The following is an 18,316-nucleotide window of genomic DNA, read 5'->3' on the forward strand; positions in this document are numbered from 1 at the left end:
TATAATACACACAAAAAGAGATTTCAGAGTTTACAACTGCCTAGTAAATAATGCAGTAAAAGTGAAAGATATGTTTTCAGACAGTAATTGCATAATGCCCATAAAACAAATGCAATTTTCAGTATTTCTAAGTGTCACGTACTCCTTTAGTCATAACTGAAGGATCTCTTCAGTAAATATCAACTCAGTTCTCTTGCTAAACTAGAGCTCTGTCAAGTCTTCTCTGTCTCCCTTAGCCACCTTCCAGCCTGCTTTGCAAATGTGTTCATTACTCTCTTTGTAGGCCACTGATGACTGCAATCCAACTTGGAAAAATATTTTGTATTAGGGAAAAGGTAATCCAGTATACATTTATAAAAGGTCTACGACCCAAGTATATCTTTTAAGGCTAATAAAACAAAATACATACATGTGCTTAGAAATTTCTCAATTTCTGCTCACAGTATATGTGACTCTTTTAAGACACCTGTATAAATGGTCTTTAGCAGATTTATGACAGCCATTTAAAAGCAGAGTTAAAACAGGCAATATAAAAATAATGGCCTGTACTAGAGTATTATTGTGAAATTTATTTGTAATAAAAGTTCAAATTGCAACATGCAGCTATTCAGCATTTTGTCGTTGTTTGGGGTTCATGATAACGAGGACATTAAGTCGTTAGATTTATTTGAGCTTCATTTAGATGTATTTTGAGGCAGGCATGGAATCAATTAGAGTTGCAAAACAAGTGGGCTATCACTAGCCAGTCTTTTGCCCAGCTGTGGAGCAGGCAGCCCCAGGGTGACTGATTCCAGCCAGCCGAGGTCAGAGGAGCAAAGGACATTCCTTCCTCACCTGCAGCAAGTGGGAGGCCACAGCAGCAAGGTCCAAAGGGCTGACAGCTTTGTCTGCATGTCAGGAGCTGAACCAATGCAAAAGTGGGAGTTTTCCACCATTTTTTCACTCCAAAGGAATCCAAAGGCCCAAAGGACCTTTGTGGGATCACCTCACAGCCACAGCATCTTTGGCAGCTCATGGAGGCTGAATATTTTGACCTTCCTCCAGCCATCTCTAAGCATTGGTATTTAAAAGGTTGAAAGTCTCTTTCTTGCAGGCTTGTACAGATAGAGCTTGAAAATATGGGCCTGACTCAGTCTGTGTGGAAAGCATTTCATGAAGTGTAGCATCTTCTGATGCCACCTCCCCAGATATTTGACCAAATGCAGATTTATATTTTTGGCCAGTCTCCTTCCTACCACGAGAGATATATGCAACATATGCAACAGAAGAGTTTGAGAGAACCACAAGATTTAAGTAATAGAGGAGAAAAAGTGTAGGGCAAAGAAATTAATTGATAAATTTTCTATGTTATTATTTGTATTCACCTGAATTCTTTACAGCTAGCCATCTTAAAATACTCATTAATGAAACTTTACAGTGACTTAAGTGCTGTAGTAATATCAGACTTAAGCAAAACATTTAAAAGGAAAAATGGGAAATGCAAAATGTCAGAGCCCTTTCAGATGTTGTTTTTAATAGTTTTAAACAGTGTTTCAGTAGAAACGTATTAAAAATGGTCATTCATCTTTTAAATGCATCTTTCAGATTCAATGGAAATGAGAAATTCTGTCAATTCTGTCAAAAACAAATGATACTGAAATGTGAAGAAATTCTGCAAAAACTGACAAAAGTTAAAAAATTGCACAGTATGGCAGAAGATTATGAAAATAGAAAAAAATAGATTAACCTGCTTCCTCTAGTTTTAAGTAACATCAGTCTCCAAATTTGCTTAATGGTCTAGAGAAGTTACCGAAATCCTTTCAGTATCACATTTATGTGATAGATCCCATTTATGTTTTAGATCCTACCTGCTATCTAAAAATCAATGGCTGCTTTTGGATGACCTGTTAATGTTAAGTTCAACACTTCCGTATTTATTACTGGAAAGACAACTCAATATTTATGACCTTTTAAATTTTGTTTTTTAAGATAAACTCTTCCTAGGGTCTCAGGAGGAAAAAAGAAAATCCAACTAGTACAGAAGTGTGTAAAGGGTAAAGGAAAAAAAAAGGCAGTGCCCTTCCCACTTTCATCTCATGCTCCTCTTCTAAAAAGGCAGGACCCTATCCTTTTACAAAATCTGAAGGAGGTGTACTCCCTTCAAGCTTGCCCAGCAAGGCAGTGTATGCATCAGATTCATAATGCACATTGGCCTGGCCTTGAATCTGCATTTGCTACCAGGTTTGTCTGAAGCTCCTCTCTCTGAATGCACGCTCAGCCCTGCAGGAGTTGTGGGGTTTACTGGAGCCACACATGGGAGGTGAGACGTGAGTCTGTCCTTTTGGTTTCCCCAACACATGGGTCAGCTGTGCCATGTACGCCACACATGGCTCCAGATAGTGCAGAATACCTGACACAGGATTCAGTGGATTCTTCCCAGACAGCTCCAATGCCATGGGTTTCCCAGCATGAGGGAAACAGGACTGCTACGTGTGTCCCTGCAGCCACGCACTGAGCTTGGTGCAATGCTGGAGCAGAGGCTTGTGTCGGTGAGCACCATTCCCCATCTCCCACTCAGACCCACAGCTGGGAAACTCTGCAAGCCTGCCACAAAATCTGGTGGAGTTTGATTCAAACCTGTGATCTCCAATGAGCTTATGTTGACATTGTATTTTATTTTCTCTAATCACCAAGAAGTAACATGACTGAATCTGCAGTGAAGCTTTACTCTTGGTGACCATTGTGTTTCTCCAAATATATATGATTGATGGTTTTTTAAGTGCACATAAAGAACTTAATTTTCTTTCTAAAAGCTTTCCAGGCAATTCTTGCAATACATCATGAGGGGCAAGAATATTTCAGGTCAGTCACTTTGCTTTTTGCCTTAGTATAAACAGTAGTATCAAATGCTATAAAAGAATGGCACGGTTAGTTATGATAGATGGATAAGTAAAGTCCTGATTTCCATGTAAGTAGCTTAAAAAATAAAAGCTGTAGATCTAGCTGTCCGTCTAGATAGGGGACAATAGCTGGGCTAATTACTATGATTATGTTGTAGGCATAATTGCTGCAAATGCAAATGACCACTGAGATGTATAATTGGCCTCTCGATACTTCAGCTGTTATTACTGTATATGAAATTGCATCCATTACATAAAATTACACATAAGTTTCTCATATTTGAGCTTTTAATCCTGCACATGCTCTCAGCTAATATTTCAGAGAATCACAGAATCATAGAATCGTAGAATCACAGAATGGTTTGGGTTGGAAGGGACCTTAAAGATCATCTAGTTCTACTACCCCATGCCATCAGCAGAAATACCTTTCACTAGACCATGTTGCTCACAGCTCCATTGAACCTGACCCTGAAGAATTGCTCTATGTGAGGTGTCCAAGCTTTTTATTTAAATCCCTTTAACTTTACCTTTAAATAATTGGCGCTGTTTGCTGAGGTGATGCTTTTGAAACAGGTGAATTGCACTGTGTAGTGCCAAGCTGGAGTGGCAGACTGTACTCGCCTGCCTACTTTGCAGTTATGGAAGCACTAGTTTTCTCTGGGCACTGAACTGCTTCTCAGAACAAAACCACTTTTCAGAGTACATCTATAATCCACACACATATCCAGGGAGCTCCTTTGTATTGCACTTCAAGGAATGAACCAAAGAATCTGGAGACTCATCATGGGAGTTCAGGGTAATCCCGAAGTTGTGTTCCATACAAAGTTGCCACATCTTCCCAGTTGTTTGAAAACCTTATGATATTCAATGTGAAAAGCTCAGAAACAAGTGATACAAAGCTGATACCAAGTTAGAACCTCTGGTGTAATTTTAAGCGATATTCTAGCTCTCATATTTGCGGGAAGAAATTTAAATGTATGGTCCATATGCACAAAGTCAGAAGACTAATCAATTTTCTTTAAACCATGTCATTGATTTCTTTTTAAATCCATTTTATATTTTCTGGAAGGGCTTACAGTTGACTTGCAAGTTGATGCAATAAACTGGAAAAAAAAAAGTCTGTTCTATACCCAGATATGGGCAGAAAATGTAATACTGATGATACCAGATGTGTTTAAGTTCTGGTATGTGACTGCATCCTTATTCTGAGTGGAGCTTGTCTGCTCCTTTAAATAGGTATAATTTGCTACTGCAATAGGCTTGACCATGGAATTAGAACCATTAACTTCTGGACAGTTCTTACCCCATTGGGTTCCAGGCTTTTTCTGAGTAACCCTGAGCAAAGGAAAAGTCTTTGGGGAGAAGAAGTGGAACACTATATAGCTTCTGAGACAGGATATGAGCAACATCATTTTATGTTTCATGTGCTAATAATGGGAAGTGTGCAGAGAAAGAACTAAAACAAATATTGTCTTGTGGATATTCTTAGTTCAGTCGAAGAAAGGACAGAGACAATTTCTTCCATGCTGAGCCTGGGAATCTTAGAGGAAAAGAATTAAAACAATTATTATCTCTCTTTCTGTAACCATTGCTTATAGTTATGGTTCTCTAGAGTGTGCTGTTCATAGTCACCAATATTGTGAGATGTTTCTGCTTTGAGACCAATCAAGTGTCACCTTAGCTAGTCACATTATAAAAAGACGAGCTACTTTCATTGAACACTTTTGCCTTCTGATCCACCTGAAGACTGGAGTATTCTTTCTGTCCCTGACTCAACAGCGTCATTATCTGATATCCACTGAGTTTTCTTTGAGTAATTTTTCTCTGGTTAGTCATTTTAGAAGAAGTTTGAGAGATTTGGAAACTTGCTTTTCTTTCCAGTGTTAACTGCACATTTCCTTGTCTTCTGAAGGAGACTGAGGCAGCCTTTGGTGGGCTGAGATAATTGCTCACTTTCTTGTTTGCCATGTCAATGTGATGATAATACTGGACTAATACAGCCTAAATGTCCTGAGCTTGCTTGTTTATTGTAAATCTTACAGCTCAGGTTCCAGTGTCAGCACGGTGGCTCATGTTTCACAGTGCACAAGACTGACACATACCCGAGAAACTTGGTTCTTGAAGGCAAATCTCCCTGCTCTTGCTCCTGCTGACCTAACAACTCCTCTAGACTAAAAAGTTACACTCTCTTAGACCTGTGAGGCCATGGAGGGACCCCATAGCCATTCCAGGAGCTGTCTTTTTTGAGAAGTGATTCCCTCCTCCTGTCATTCAACCTGGCATGTCCTACTTCTACCAGTTTTATGTCCATTTTCTTCTTTGGAACAGGAGCATTCGGAAGTGCCACACTGGGATATCCATATTCTTCTTTCCATTTCACTAAATACATCTTACTAGGAATTTGGAAACATGGAGAAAGATTTGCATTTACATCCAGATAGTTTTACCTGACATCCCTCTGAGAAGGCAGCCCCACAGAGCCTGGGAACAGACAGACAGAAATCCTTAATGCTGCCATAGTGGCAGAAAGTGATGAGAATTAGACCTGTTTTGTTCACATTGTGATCTTGTTGAACTGAACTTTTTCTATCAATTGTTTGTCCTTTCAGTGATTTCCAAGCTTGGAAAAACCATTTCATATAAAAAGCACTTAAAGCTTATTATTGTTCTGAAAAGCAATTGAAGTCTTTCAAGAATAAATTTATATAATATTAGCTCAGAATGATTTGCATGACAAAAAAATACTTTTACACACTAAGATGTTTGTAGAAAACCCACAGTAAAAAAAAAACCTGATTAGTGCCATTGAATTAAATAATAGTAACCTGCTTTTCCTTCCCCCCATTTTTTTTCCAATAATAAGCTCCAGTTTATTGCAATATTTTTTAATTAAAATGTAAATATTCCCTGCCTGATCCTATTTAGAATATTAGAATAACAAGATGCAGCGAGCCTAAAACTGCTAACATGATGGAAAACAAATTAATGAATGAAGTATAAATGCAAAAATTTTGCTTTTAAAGGTGTTATTGTCAGGTCAAAGATGTAGTTGGAGAAGCCATTGTCTCAGAGATATGCTGTATGAAAGTAGTAGGAGTCTTATAGATAGTGTTATTGCATCATATTTTTTGGCTATGCCTATCTGACTGCCACACGATTGCAGCTGAAATGAAACTTTGGAGGGCATGTACCTGCAATAATTCATTAAAGTACAAAAATGACCAGAAAAGTATATTTTTAACCTAATTTACTGCTTAAGGGAACCAAAAAAAGCATTGATTACCTTTTGGACCTTAGATTTGTGTAGGTCTAAAATGGGTTAAATGCAAACTCAGGGTATCTTTAAATTAACCAGATTAAGAACAAGCATGTCAGTGGTCAAATTTCAGAACTCAAGATTCTTCAAGGTTCTTGAATGGATTTTGTGCACAGTTCCAGGACCAGAGGTAATGGACACACACTGAAATGTGGGAAACACTTTTTCACTGTGAAGATTACCAAGAGCTGGCACAGTTTGCCCAGGGAGTTTGTAGAGTCTCCATCCTTGGAGGTACTCAAAATCATCTGAACACACTCCTGGACAGCTGGCCCTGCTTGAGTAGGTGGGTTGCACCAGATAATCTCCAGAGGTTCCTTTCCACCTCAGCCATTCTGTGTGTTTCTCTGCTTTGCACCCTTGGACAATTTTCGTGCTATTTTGTAAAAGCCAGCTTGGGTTTGTCCCCACAGATCTTGGTGTCTGCAGCCAGGACTAAAGGGATCTCTTGTTTTCTCACTCTGTCAGATGGCAGGAACAAAGGATAGTGAGCTCTTAGGCTTCTTTCTTCTTTCTTTTCTGATAGTTCATGAGGCTGGAAAAGATTTTCCCATGAAACAAAGCCATCATATCCAGACCCCACTGAGCCTAGTAAAGCCCTTTGAATTCACTGGCTTCAGGAGGCTTCAGATCCAGCTCACAGGAGAGGCAAATGTATCTGTGGGGTTAAGACAGTATTTTCAATATTGTGGGTAGAGAAGAAGGAAGAGGGAGAGAAGGGATGAAATTACAATTACCATCTCTGTTTATGGTTGGTTTTCCCTTTTGATGAAAGGTTTCTCTGGTTTGAATATTCCTGTATTTGTCTTGGAGGTATCCTCTTGCAGTTCCCCACTTTTTGGCCAGCAAGTTAGGCTCCCAGGGAGGAGACTTTCCCACATACAGCCTACATCTCAAATGATTCTTTCTTTTCTCATTCTCAGTGTAGGCTTCTTCCAGTTATCATCATTTGCTTCTGCTGAGTGGGTTTTTTTTATCTTTTTCCCCCTTCTTGATGTTGTGAGTAGTCTCGCAGTCAGGGACAAGCTGCCAGTTGTGTAAGAAACTCCTCCAGAGATAATGAGACACCAGAAATATGAAAGGCCTGTAAGGAAACTTCCAAAACACCAGCCAGATGGGAATTTTGAATTATCTGACCTAGGAGAGAGTGGGAGATCATGATTAATAATACCTCTCTTCATTGAAAGGGATATACATGTGCTCTGAAGCAAAAGAAGACACTTCAACCGATCTTCCCTACTTTGATCCCTGTGTAGGAAGGAGAATTTATGTGCCAGTTTGGTTTGGCTCTGCACTCTTGTGATAAAAATCACTCCAGTGGTTTTTATTCCCCTGTTTTTTCATTCAAATGGGCTGCTGTTCAGGACATAGAGGTTGTTCATGACAGAAGCAGAGCTGCAGATGGGAACCTGTTGCTGTCCAGTCTCTGCTGGTACTGCTTTTGTTGCTCTAGCCAGCTGTGTTGCTGAGAGTCCCTTTGCATGAAAGCATGCTGTGCTCAAAGCTGAGAGGAGCTTGCACACAGACTAGCTATAGTTAGGGATGAACTACTTCACATTTTCAAATGAGTGACTCTGTGCTTGAATATATAGACAGTTTAAAATAAGTAACAGATCCAGCAACTTAGGGAGACACATTAATTACATGACGTTATTTCAGGAGTTTGCACTTAAAACTATTCCTTTCACTGTAAAATATATTAACTTTTCAGCTAACTTTTTCAGTTTCTGGCACTGTACTTCATTATCAGAGAGCTCTTATAAGGACCAGCCTCCCTTTCATGGTGTTTTAAAATATTTAGGAATCAATACTCGGAGCTTGGGAATAGCAAGTTCAATTTCTGGAGTAAAATTACAATAAAATCTTGGAATCATTTGTCGTTTTTCTTTCCAATATGTGTTGTATAATCCCTCTTTCTTGTTGGTTCTCCAAGGGTAGATTTTGTTTTGCCTAAGATTCTCTTGGTGCAAACTGGCAGAATGTATCTGGTGTCCCTTTCTGTTAGTGTTTGAGCTAGTGCTCACTATGTAAAAAACCTCCCTTTAAAGTCAATGGCATTGTTCAAGCATGATAAGGTCTTTATTTCCATTTTCAGTCCAGCTATTTAAACTGCTTTTTGTCTGACTGGTGATAAATATGTCTGGGTGGATTCTGTAGAAAAGCAGAGGTGTTCTGGAATGGTGCTGTTTGGGAAGCATGGAAGTCAGCCACACTGCTAACAGGAACCTCAGAGTAAACCATTTTAACATCCCACCCTTTCAGGTTTTTTTCTGCAACACCCACTAATTTTGCACAGATGGAGAGGTATGACAGATCATGGAATTAAGAAACCAAAAGCTTTTTTGTTAAATTTTTAATCCACTCCTCCCACACATTCATAGTTCCCTGATTTACAGTTTAATTCAAAATGAATGAACTGCCAGTCTTTACTAGCAAGCGCCTGTTCACAGCATGTGCTAGCTACTAGCCACATGTCTGACCCTCTAATATTTACTTTATTATTCCCTAAACAGACAGGCTTACAGCAAACAGTAATCTGTTATCACCAGACCACCACAGCTTTTGGGCATTACTCTAGGGGCAGGCTTTGGGCAGCAATACTCACTTTTCTTTAAATCACTGATAGCATCATCTTTACATGAGATAATCACTGTTTCCTAATAAACAAGAAGAAATGCTTTCTAAGAGAATGTCTTTGCTCATTTTCTGAAATGCTGAATAAATAGGATGTAACAGACTAAAACAGAATTAAAAGACAATATGGACAGTTGTTTATAAGTGATAGACAGTTATACCTCACATCTTTTTACCTATATCTGCTTTGCCCTACACACAAAGGGGTCTTAGAAGCATCTCTAGCTACTTCTCATTAATTAAGTTAATGTCAATAATTTCTTGCAAAAAGTAACATACAGACTAAACAGAACCTTTTCATCATAGATGAAGCAGGGGAGCAAGGAGTATTCAGAGGACAAACAAGTAACAATATTCATGCTTTTAACAAAAAGAAACTCAAGCGAAAAAACAAACAAAAAAGTATAATTTCCTGTCACCTCATTTAAGTCCTTTAGTGACTTACATAAGATGCTTCTGGGCTTTTAGTGCTACTTGCTGTTTCTCTCCTCTGCACCAGCTGTGGAGGTTTCCACCCACAAGATCTGGGGCAGGAAGGGTTTGGCCAAGTGTTTCAGTGGTCTCTCAACCTCCTTTGAGCACTTTGGATGCATCCATTCTGCAGAGCAAAGCAGAAATATCTGACTGCTTGGGTTTTCTTCTTCTGTTTATGTTTTTCAATGGCAGGGATATGAAAAACATATATTTCAGATGCTAAGACATGTACTCTCCTCTTGGGGATGCTCCTTATTTTCTGACGTACAAAATAACATGGAAACTCTCACACACCTTTAATTTCCTGAATTATTTGCAACTTTTTTTCTGAGCCCAGTTGCAATTGTGTAAGTTCACAGTAAGGACTTTGAAGTATAACTATTTTTACTTCTTATTTATACAGATATACCTAGTATAGAAAAATTAGTGAAGACCTTTTTTTTTAATTTCGCAATTTTAAAACTTAAAGGCAAAATCATTCTTCCTTATAGAAATCCTTGTAAGAAAATCCTGGGAGAATTTCAAAGCATATGCAGTTCTCATCTGTGATCCTAAAGGGTTCACTGCTGCCCAAAGAGTAAGAATTTCAGTCATACAAGATCATGGATCAGTTGAATATGTCATACAAGTCATTATTTCTCTGGGTTTTTTCTGCTGGAAATGTTCCTGGCATTCCTGGTTGCTGAACTTTAGGTGACACTTCAGCTAGTTCCTTGAAAAGGCTTGTCTAGACTTTCATTCCGTCACAGTGACATGAACCCTGATCCTTTACAACATATCTCAGGCCTTTTTCCTTAGGTTGGCTTAGTTAAGATAGTATGTGGCACAGGAATTTAACAAGCATGAGATAGATGCTGACTGGCAGGGCAGGATGTAGCAGTGACATCAGGAGAATGAGGATTTAGAGGTGCCAGCTTGAAAGGAGAGTACTAAGGTATGTTTAATCTCATGCTCTTTTATTAGTAATTCTCTGAATTTCCACAGGACACCTGATATCTCCTTGTCTAACTCTTTGTGGTGAATGTGACTGCACAGCTAAGAGGTATTAGATAAATTGTCAGCAAGTAAAGTAGCTTGGTTGCATTTAATCTGTACAGAAATTAGAAACCTATTTAGAGAACAGTTTCCATGCTGCAGCATGGAATATTTGCATGACAAATTGAGCAAAGTGCCACTTTATCATCCAGGTAGGTGTAATCCCCTAGTTTTGCATCTACCACAGCAGAGGGCTACCCCACCTTGAGTATCTGCCCCCTGTAAGGCCAAGGAGTGGCAGAAGGATTTCATGCTCCTGATTTTTCTCCTGATAGCAGAAACAGTCAGAAGTGTCAGCCAGGCTTTTCAATTAAGAAATAACAGCAAGTGTCTAAACTTTTATCCTTTTTAATTTGTTTGAGCATTTTAGAACTGTCTCCACACTAGGAATTCATCATTAGATAGAGCAAGGCAGAGGGAATGGTGCTCCTCTGTACAAGGCTTGGCTGCAGGACTGTCCTCAGTGCTCCCTGTGCTGCAGGAGAAGTCCAGGTCCATGTGACCCTTCTGGAAAAGGGAATCCTCAAACTCTCAGTGTCTGCACAGCCCCATAAGACTAAAGACTGTTCCTGTAGCTTTGACCTCTTCAGGATCAGTCAAATATTAAGCATTTCTGATTTCTACTAGATGTGGTTCCTGTTGTGAATTCACCTTCCCCTCAAGCCCAGAAAATCAGATTATACAATCTCCCATATATTGGCTGAGTTTTCATATCTTCATCTTCCCTTTGGGTTTGCCAAGGCTAATGTTGTTCCTTGTCAGGAAGTTTTATCTGGCTCCTACTCTAAATTACCTTTCTTAGCTGCATGCCATGATTTCTAGTGTCACTCTGAGAAAATTCATCTCCAGAGTCATATATTTATAAAGTACTACAGAGTTCCCCACTCAGCCTGCTTTTAGCCAGCTACATGTTTAACTCCTCTGGTCTTTGCTCGTGAGTCAGCACTTCCCACCCTTCTCTTCAAACATCCCTCTGCTGCACTGAGTGTTTCTGACAGTGAGCAAAGCTCAGTGCCACCTTGCTGGGACAGCCAGGCGAGGTAGTTACATAAAGGGAACACCCCAGGGAGCGCCAGGCCACCTCCCTTTCCCCTGCTGTGAATGCTATCTGCCCTTAAGCGCAGTGTTGTGCAATTTTGCATTGTGGAATCATGTCTGAGCTGCCACCTATGGCACCTGTTCCTGAATGGCTCTGCATTTTTCCTGAGCAAATCATAATTCATCATCAGTCTGTTCATGTTCCTAATTGTTATAGACCCCTTTGTGTTACTTTATTATCAACACTTGGCTATTCAACTCATCTCTGTTTTGCATTATGTGGAAATTTCATTACTACAAGTATTTCCTTCCTCTAATGGAGGTACTTAGCAATAACCGTGCCTTGCTCTGATTCCTGTGATCCTCGTAGATGTATTCTCACTACTACATTGTCATTCATCATCACCTCTTGTTTCAGCCAGTTTTCAATCCTCATAACATTGTTTATATCCATGGTAATTTGTTTTAACTAGAAAATTAAGATTTGTTTTGAGAGACTCCAAAATGCCTCACTAAAATTCAAATAGCATATGCCATGGTCCCTTCATTCCTTTTATTAATCTACCTGATAAAATAATAAAGCCTGCACAAGACTTTCTTTTCATTATAGTATACTCCATCCTTTTAAAGGTTGCTTCATCCTCTAAATACAGCCTTATTTTTCCTTGTAAAATTACTTCTATTACTGTACAGTCCGTTGATCTAATCTTAAGTAGCATAAGGAGTCATTTCTCAGGTAACACTTGCTTCAATCAGTGTAATCCAGTTTAATCCCAGTTGACAGGCTCCATGCCTTAAAGGAGTCTGCTGCAGTGTTCAGCCTCAGATGCAGGTGCTCTCCATGTGTAAGATGGGAGGGCCTGTCTAAAACTGGCAGTCCTGACAAACCAGACTGCCCTTACCATTACATGTTTTAAGGATTCTCAATTTCTTGTTGCCACTAGGGCAAATGAAATGCTGAGAGGATATCTGTGATCTTGTCTCAGAGACAGCCCTGTGTTCAAACATCCACTGATCTCTGATCTGTAAGGAAATCTACAATGCTCATTCTACATTACCACTCCAGTTACACTGAAAATATGGGAAAAGTGGGGTTTAATTGCTTTTTCCTGTAAAAAATTATTTTCTTCATGCAGAACACTGATACTGACTTGTTCGTGCTTCTTAACTGTCCTGGGAATGGAAGTTATTTTAAAAAACCCAAGGCAGAATGAAGCAGAAATCTTGAAACTCTGGTATCTGTCTCCTTCTATGTGAAGCACTAAGTAAAAGAATTTGTTGCCTCATAGTTAGAGGTCCTCTGTAAAGGGCATTTTTTTCTAACATAGGGAGGAAATACTCTTTAGAAGTATCATCTCTATCTATAGAGAAGCCTAGACAGCTAGGTGTTTGCTCCTCAGAAGAATAATATTATGTGAAATGGATTAACATAATTTTTCCCCAGCTCTAAGTCCTTCAGCTGCTTGTGGTCTCATAGACCTGGAACCCATTTACAAGGAAAAATATGGGCACACTCAAGTCATACAGTTTCTTTCTAGATAAGACAGACTGACTTGGCTGTGCCACTCTCCACAACAGGATTGAAAGTATTCTGAGATGGTAAATCCATAAACAGTGGGTTGGAAACTAGATCCAAAATTTAGATTACAGATATTTTCTTGTACAGGTGGTGAATACAAAGTTGTGGCATTGGGTAGGAGAAAGAACACAAAATTGATCATTTTTTAAAGTCATTTGCTAGACATACCAATTTCAGTGTCTTACAGCCTGGCAACTAACTTTTCCTTCATTTTTTGACCGTTCTTTCTGAGTGATCTACCCTCAGACCTGTCCTCAGTAGTGCAGAAAAACTTGGCATTAAGTGGATATTAATGGATCCCAAACTATCGTAGGAACCTTTAGGATTAGTAATTTCCTAAAACTCAAACTGGGCATGTTTGTGAGCCTTACAGTAGATACCAGAAGATAAAATAGTCATTCACTGTCTTGGATACAATTTCAGTTGGTGTGCAGAAAAATAGGAGTGCAAGTCACAAGTGGTTGTTAAAGGAATCTGTGTATCCAATTACTTATTCATGGTGTGCTGTGAAAAATTGATTGGATTGTGCCACAGATTGCCATGTTGATCAAGTGTTTGAGTGACACTGTGAGGAGCACTGTTTTTTATCATGTCACTCTGCCATTCTATGATGTACAGAAATTTGCAAGGAGCAATAATTACCTTTTCAGGGCAGCCTACTTGGGAGGAGGTGTTTTAGAGCTGTAGCCATAGTCTAACAGAGCACCCAGAACTGAAAGGTCATTGTTCATAATGTCAGTATAGTGTGGTCAATGTGTGATTCTGGTGTCACTGTCATAAGGATGTCCTAGCACTGGGAAACCTAACTATTGCTGAATGGGGTAAGGCTCAGACACAGGTACCAGGCACAAGAAGACTCTGAATAAAGAAAATCAGCTTATCTTTCCTGGGAGGGTTCTAGTGACTTACTCAGATATACAAAGTACCTTTTTTTTTTTTTTAGTGAATCATTATAATGTGTCATATAATTAAAAACATTTAAGAAATGCATTCATTCTCCTTTTCTACAATGGAAAAATTTGTGTCAGTACTTTCAAGTGTGGGAATCTTCATTAAAGAATTAACTCTGAGTGTGTTATCTTGGTTTAAATGCATCTAAAAGAACCCTCACTCCAAAACCAAAATAGATAAAGACTTTGCAAAGAAAAGATGAAGCAGTGCAGGCTGTTGAATCGTCTGCAGTGCAAGAGAATCACATTGAGCAAGAGAATAAAAGGACAGATTTTTGGTGTGGTACCAGTAAAAGTTGTCAGTAACTGAGTATTTCGATCTCTCTGTCTTAGAACATCTTTGTCATGGAAGTATCAACATCTTAGCATTCTGTAGGTTTTCCTTTGGTTTTTCTTTTTGTCGGTCCAGTTCCAATAATTGTATACAAGAAAGAAGAGAAAAGAAGCAGGGAGTTTGAGTATAATGTTTGGTTCTCTTAAATGGGCTGAGAGTTTTGCTGTGGGAAGGAAAACACTTCAAATAAATCAAAGGATTTGAAAACTAGTTTGAAATCTCTTTGATTTTGTTTTTCTTCTTTTTCCTATTTTTTTCTGTTTGTTTTTTTTGTTTCTGTTGTTGTTTTTATTGTTTATGAAGCCCCCATTCCCATCTAACATGACATTTTCAATCCTTGGATTAGAAGCAAGAGGGAGGAAATAGGTGTGCGTAGGCTTTCTTCCTAGCTGTAAGATAAAAGCCACTGGCCACCTTGCCCAGTTGGTGTGTGTATGCGTCAGCAAGGGCATCACATGCTGGGGCTGTTTCACAAATGTCTTAGACACAGAAATAGCTGGCAGGTCACTGAAGGACTTCACCAGTGGCAGATCGCTTAATCAGACTTTACAAGTCGGCCGCGGGACCAATCCCCTCCCTGCCGCCCCAGCAGCTCCTGCCTCCACAGGCGCAGTCTCGGGGCTGGCTTATCCAAGGATTGAGCAACTCAGCCAACACATCACAAAGATTACCAGCGTGGAGGAGAACCCTTGTGGATTACCAGGCTTTGGAGTTTGCACAGCTGTGATGTGCATGCCTCTCCATCATTCTTGTCGCCGTGTGATTTTACAGGTTTTTTCCTCACGCAATCCAGAAAATGTCCAAGATACTCCTCAGAAATGTCTTAGCAGAGACAGTGTGTCTTGTTTACTTGATTAGAGAAGCTCATTACAATGGAAATGTCATAGAAAAAATAGACTGTACGCCTGAATAATCCACAGGGTTACCCATAGTTTAATTGTGACCGACTGTAATTATCCTACAGGAGGCTTACAAAGTCTTGCTCTTGTAAGACATGGTTTAAAATCAGATGGACTGACTGCTGCAGCTGTGCACATATAAAAGTAATGTGGCAATGTACAGTCGTGCTATAGCTGCTTGTTGGCGTGATATTTTATTTGGCTTCGTGGACAAATGTGTGTGACTTTAGTGGTATGACAGTATTCACATGCACTTGAAGATGCTCTGCATACAATAATTTCAAGAAATTTTCTTATCTCTGTTAGACCAAGGAGGAAGAACAATTGGATTTACACAGATTCAGAAGTTTGTTCGCAGTGAATTATTTTTGTACACAATAATGTTCTATTATCCACATTACTTTACACAGACATAATTCATATTTTTTGCATAGTAGATGCATTTCATCCCTGGATCAACTCCCACTTTTGTGATATCTGCTATCCTAGCTAAGACTGGGAGCTTCAAACTCCAGAGCTATTAGTTTTAATCTTTGCAGCTGCCCACTACATCTCAATATCTTTGTATCTAGGGCTATCACAAACACAGATCCACTGTTCCACTCTGTTCCAGAGCACAGAGGGACAAATATTGCCCAGTGATGAGTGGGCCACATCCAGATGTCCTGCTGCATGAGGTAGTTCCATAGATAGACCTTTTCAGTATGTATCTTGGTTTCCTACTTGGTAAATCAGAAATAGCTCCACTGATGTACAGTTTGAAGAGACAATCAGACGAATCGAGTGTCATTTCTGATGTTCTGAACCAGGATGAAATGCATAAAGGAAACAACTTCTTTCTTAACAAAAAGTAAGAAAAAGCAAATGAATGAAAACAGGAATACTGCATTGCTTTTTTATCTTGAAGCAGTGCACTATTGGTGATATATCATGATAAAATTTATTCAACTATGCATAATTATAATTTGATATCTTTTATAGTTTACGTGCCATTTATCATTGTGTATAATTTGATATTATTTTGATAGAAGGAGAAAGTCTATTGAAAATAATTGGGCTTTGATGGATTTGAAATGAAAGAGTTTTTACCTCATCCACCTATTTTTATCCATTTAAGGATAAAAAATAGGAATGATGCACAATAGCCAACATTTTATTTGCATTCATATAAGCCTGCCAAGTCATCCATGAGAATGAATTTTGTAATAAAGACTATACATTTTTGGACCCATCCAAGCAAATATCCCTGTATTCCCTATCAATAAATAACAGAAATTTAGTATGCTTATGATGAGAACTAAGGCATATAGAAACCTTGCTTTTAAGATTCATTCAGGAAAACCTTAAAGAAAAAAAACCTTTTTGTGTCGTTCAGTAGCATTAGCAATCTCTTTATTTACTTTTAACCAGAGATTCTCCTTCAGAGGAGGCCCATGGAATGAAAAAAAAAAAAAACCATACCAAAATATAATATAACAAAACAGTGTACATACATTTGTGTTGGTGTTTGTTTAAAAGGTAATTTGTCCAAGTGCTGATCTTGTATAGATATGTTTATTCATTCAATTAAGAAAAAGAAGAAGAAGAAGCAATATCTATACATATGTCTGACTACAATTTAGCCCCTGCTACAAGGCCCTGTGATATTCTAAGGTGTTTGCCCTTGAACATTGTAGACACACTAGTGAAAAGCTGTGGATGGATGGAGTGGCACACTTCACTCATACAAGGGAAGTTGATCTTCTTTTGATACAAAACAACGATTTAATAAAGTTTGATAGTACATATGACAGTGGTTTAATTAGATTCAATTGAAGCACTTGTTTATTTACTGCATAGAGGACAGGGTCAGATAAAACTGTAAGGGGAACCTTCCTGATGAGGTATGATGTTCAGAAGGACCCCTTTGAGTTCTAAACTTGTCCTCAGAGGGGAGTTTAGGTGAGGCTGGATCCAGACTAAGTCTCAGACTTGGTCAGCGATTTATATCTAAAGGATTAGATGTGCACAATCAATCATTTCTATCACTTAGGTAAGATGCCAAAGTTTCAGCACAATTATTTCAAATTGACCTACCAAGTATCTGACATGGTAAGAACTCTCTCAAGCTCGAGGTGTAGCCTTGAGAGCTGCCCCCACCCAAGGGGAGATCTTGGCATGCAGCCCACTGCCTTGCAGGAGAGCTTAGTGGACCCTCCCTGGACTGTCCACTCTTTATGGAGTAAGATGACTGAGACAATCGTTTTTGCATACTAATTGCAGAAGTCCATTTCTTTCAAATTTGGCTTGGGTCAGACATTGACCAGCACTGTGGTTGGGTGGGCTCCTTACTCCCATTAGCCATGGGCTAATGTGTGGTTACCTTCTCCCCTGAAAGCAAGCTGAGCCAGATGCAGCCATCACAACCACATGTCCAGCAGGACTACCCCTGGAGCTACCCCTGCAGCAGGGCTATGGGAAATAATGGTGAGGTTGGGCAGCGGGGGAGAACACCATCACAAAACCCTTGCAGATACACAACTGTCTCCAAAAGTGTGGTTTCACCTGTGTAAATGAGTGGTGTATTACACTATGCCTCTACTTGTATCACATGGAAGCACTTCTAAATTGGATGTGAGCAGTTAGGCTGAACAGCTTACTTCAGTTGAAAAGTATTTGAACCATATACTTTGTAAGCTGTCCCCTTGCACAGCCCAATAATATTAATTTGGACAGTTTGGTGGTGAAACTTCAGAATGTTCAACTCAGCAGCCAGCTTTAAAAGCTTTTAAATCTTAAATGCCAGCTTTTTCCAAAATAACAAAGCAAGACATATTGCAGTAGAAATAGGGTACTAAATTTTTGCTAATGAGGACATCTATCAACTGTTTGTCATCCCTCATTAAGCTGTCCTGATTTGAAGCAGACATAAAAGAAATCTGAAAGATGCCAAGTCATATAAAAATTATGTTAGCTGGGAGGAAGGGCTCAGTTGCAGTTTCTTGAGGCAGGATCTTGATTCACTAACACAGATAAAGGACTCTCAGTTTGTTTCCAACCTGCTCCCCATTCAATGCATTTCCTGGTTTAGAGGCATCCTCAGGACTGGCTTAAACTGAGGGTGGTTAGGTGGGATGAGACTGGAAGTAGATTAGTTCTTCCTCCTGTGTGTGCCTGGCTGCAAGGGCTGAGGAGAGGA

The 18,316-nt window shown here is 39.2% G+C and overlaps 1 protein-coding gene across 1 annotated transcript in view; it reads left to right on the forward strand.

The window, feature by feature from the left end:
* KCNB2 (potassium voltage-gated channel subfamily B member 2) overlaps positions 1-18,316 on the forward strand; it is a 189,549-nt gene that overhangs the window by 46,474 nt on the left and 124,759 nt on the right. The window lies entirely within an intron of this gene.

This window comes from Haemorhous mexicanus, chromosome 1 (genome assembly GCF_027477595.1).
Source record: "Haemorhous mexicanus isolate bHaeMex1 chromosome 1, bHaeMex1.pri, whole genome shotgun sequence".
Taxonomy (NCBI): Eukaryota; Metazoa; Chordata; class Aves; order Passeriformes; family Fringillidae; genus Haemorhous; species Haemorhous mexicanus.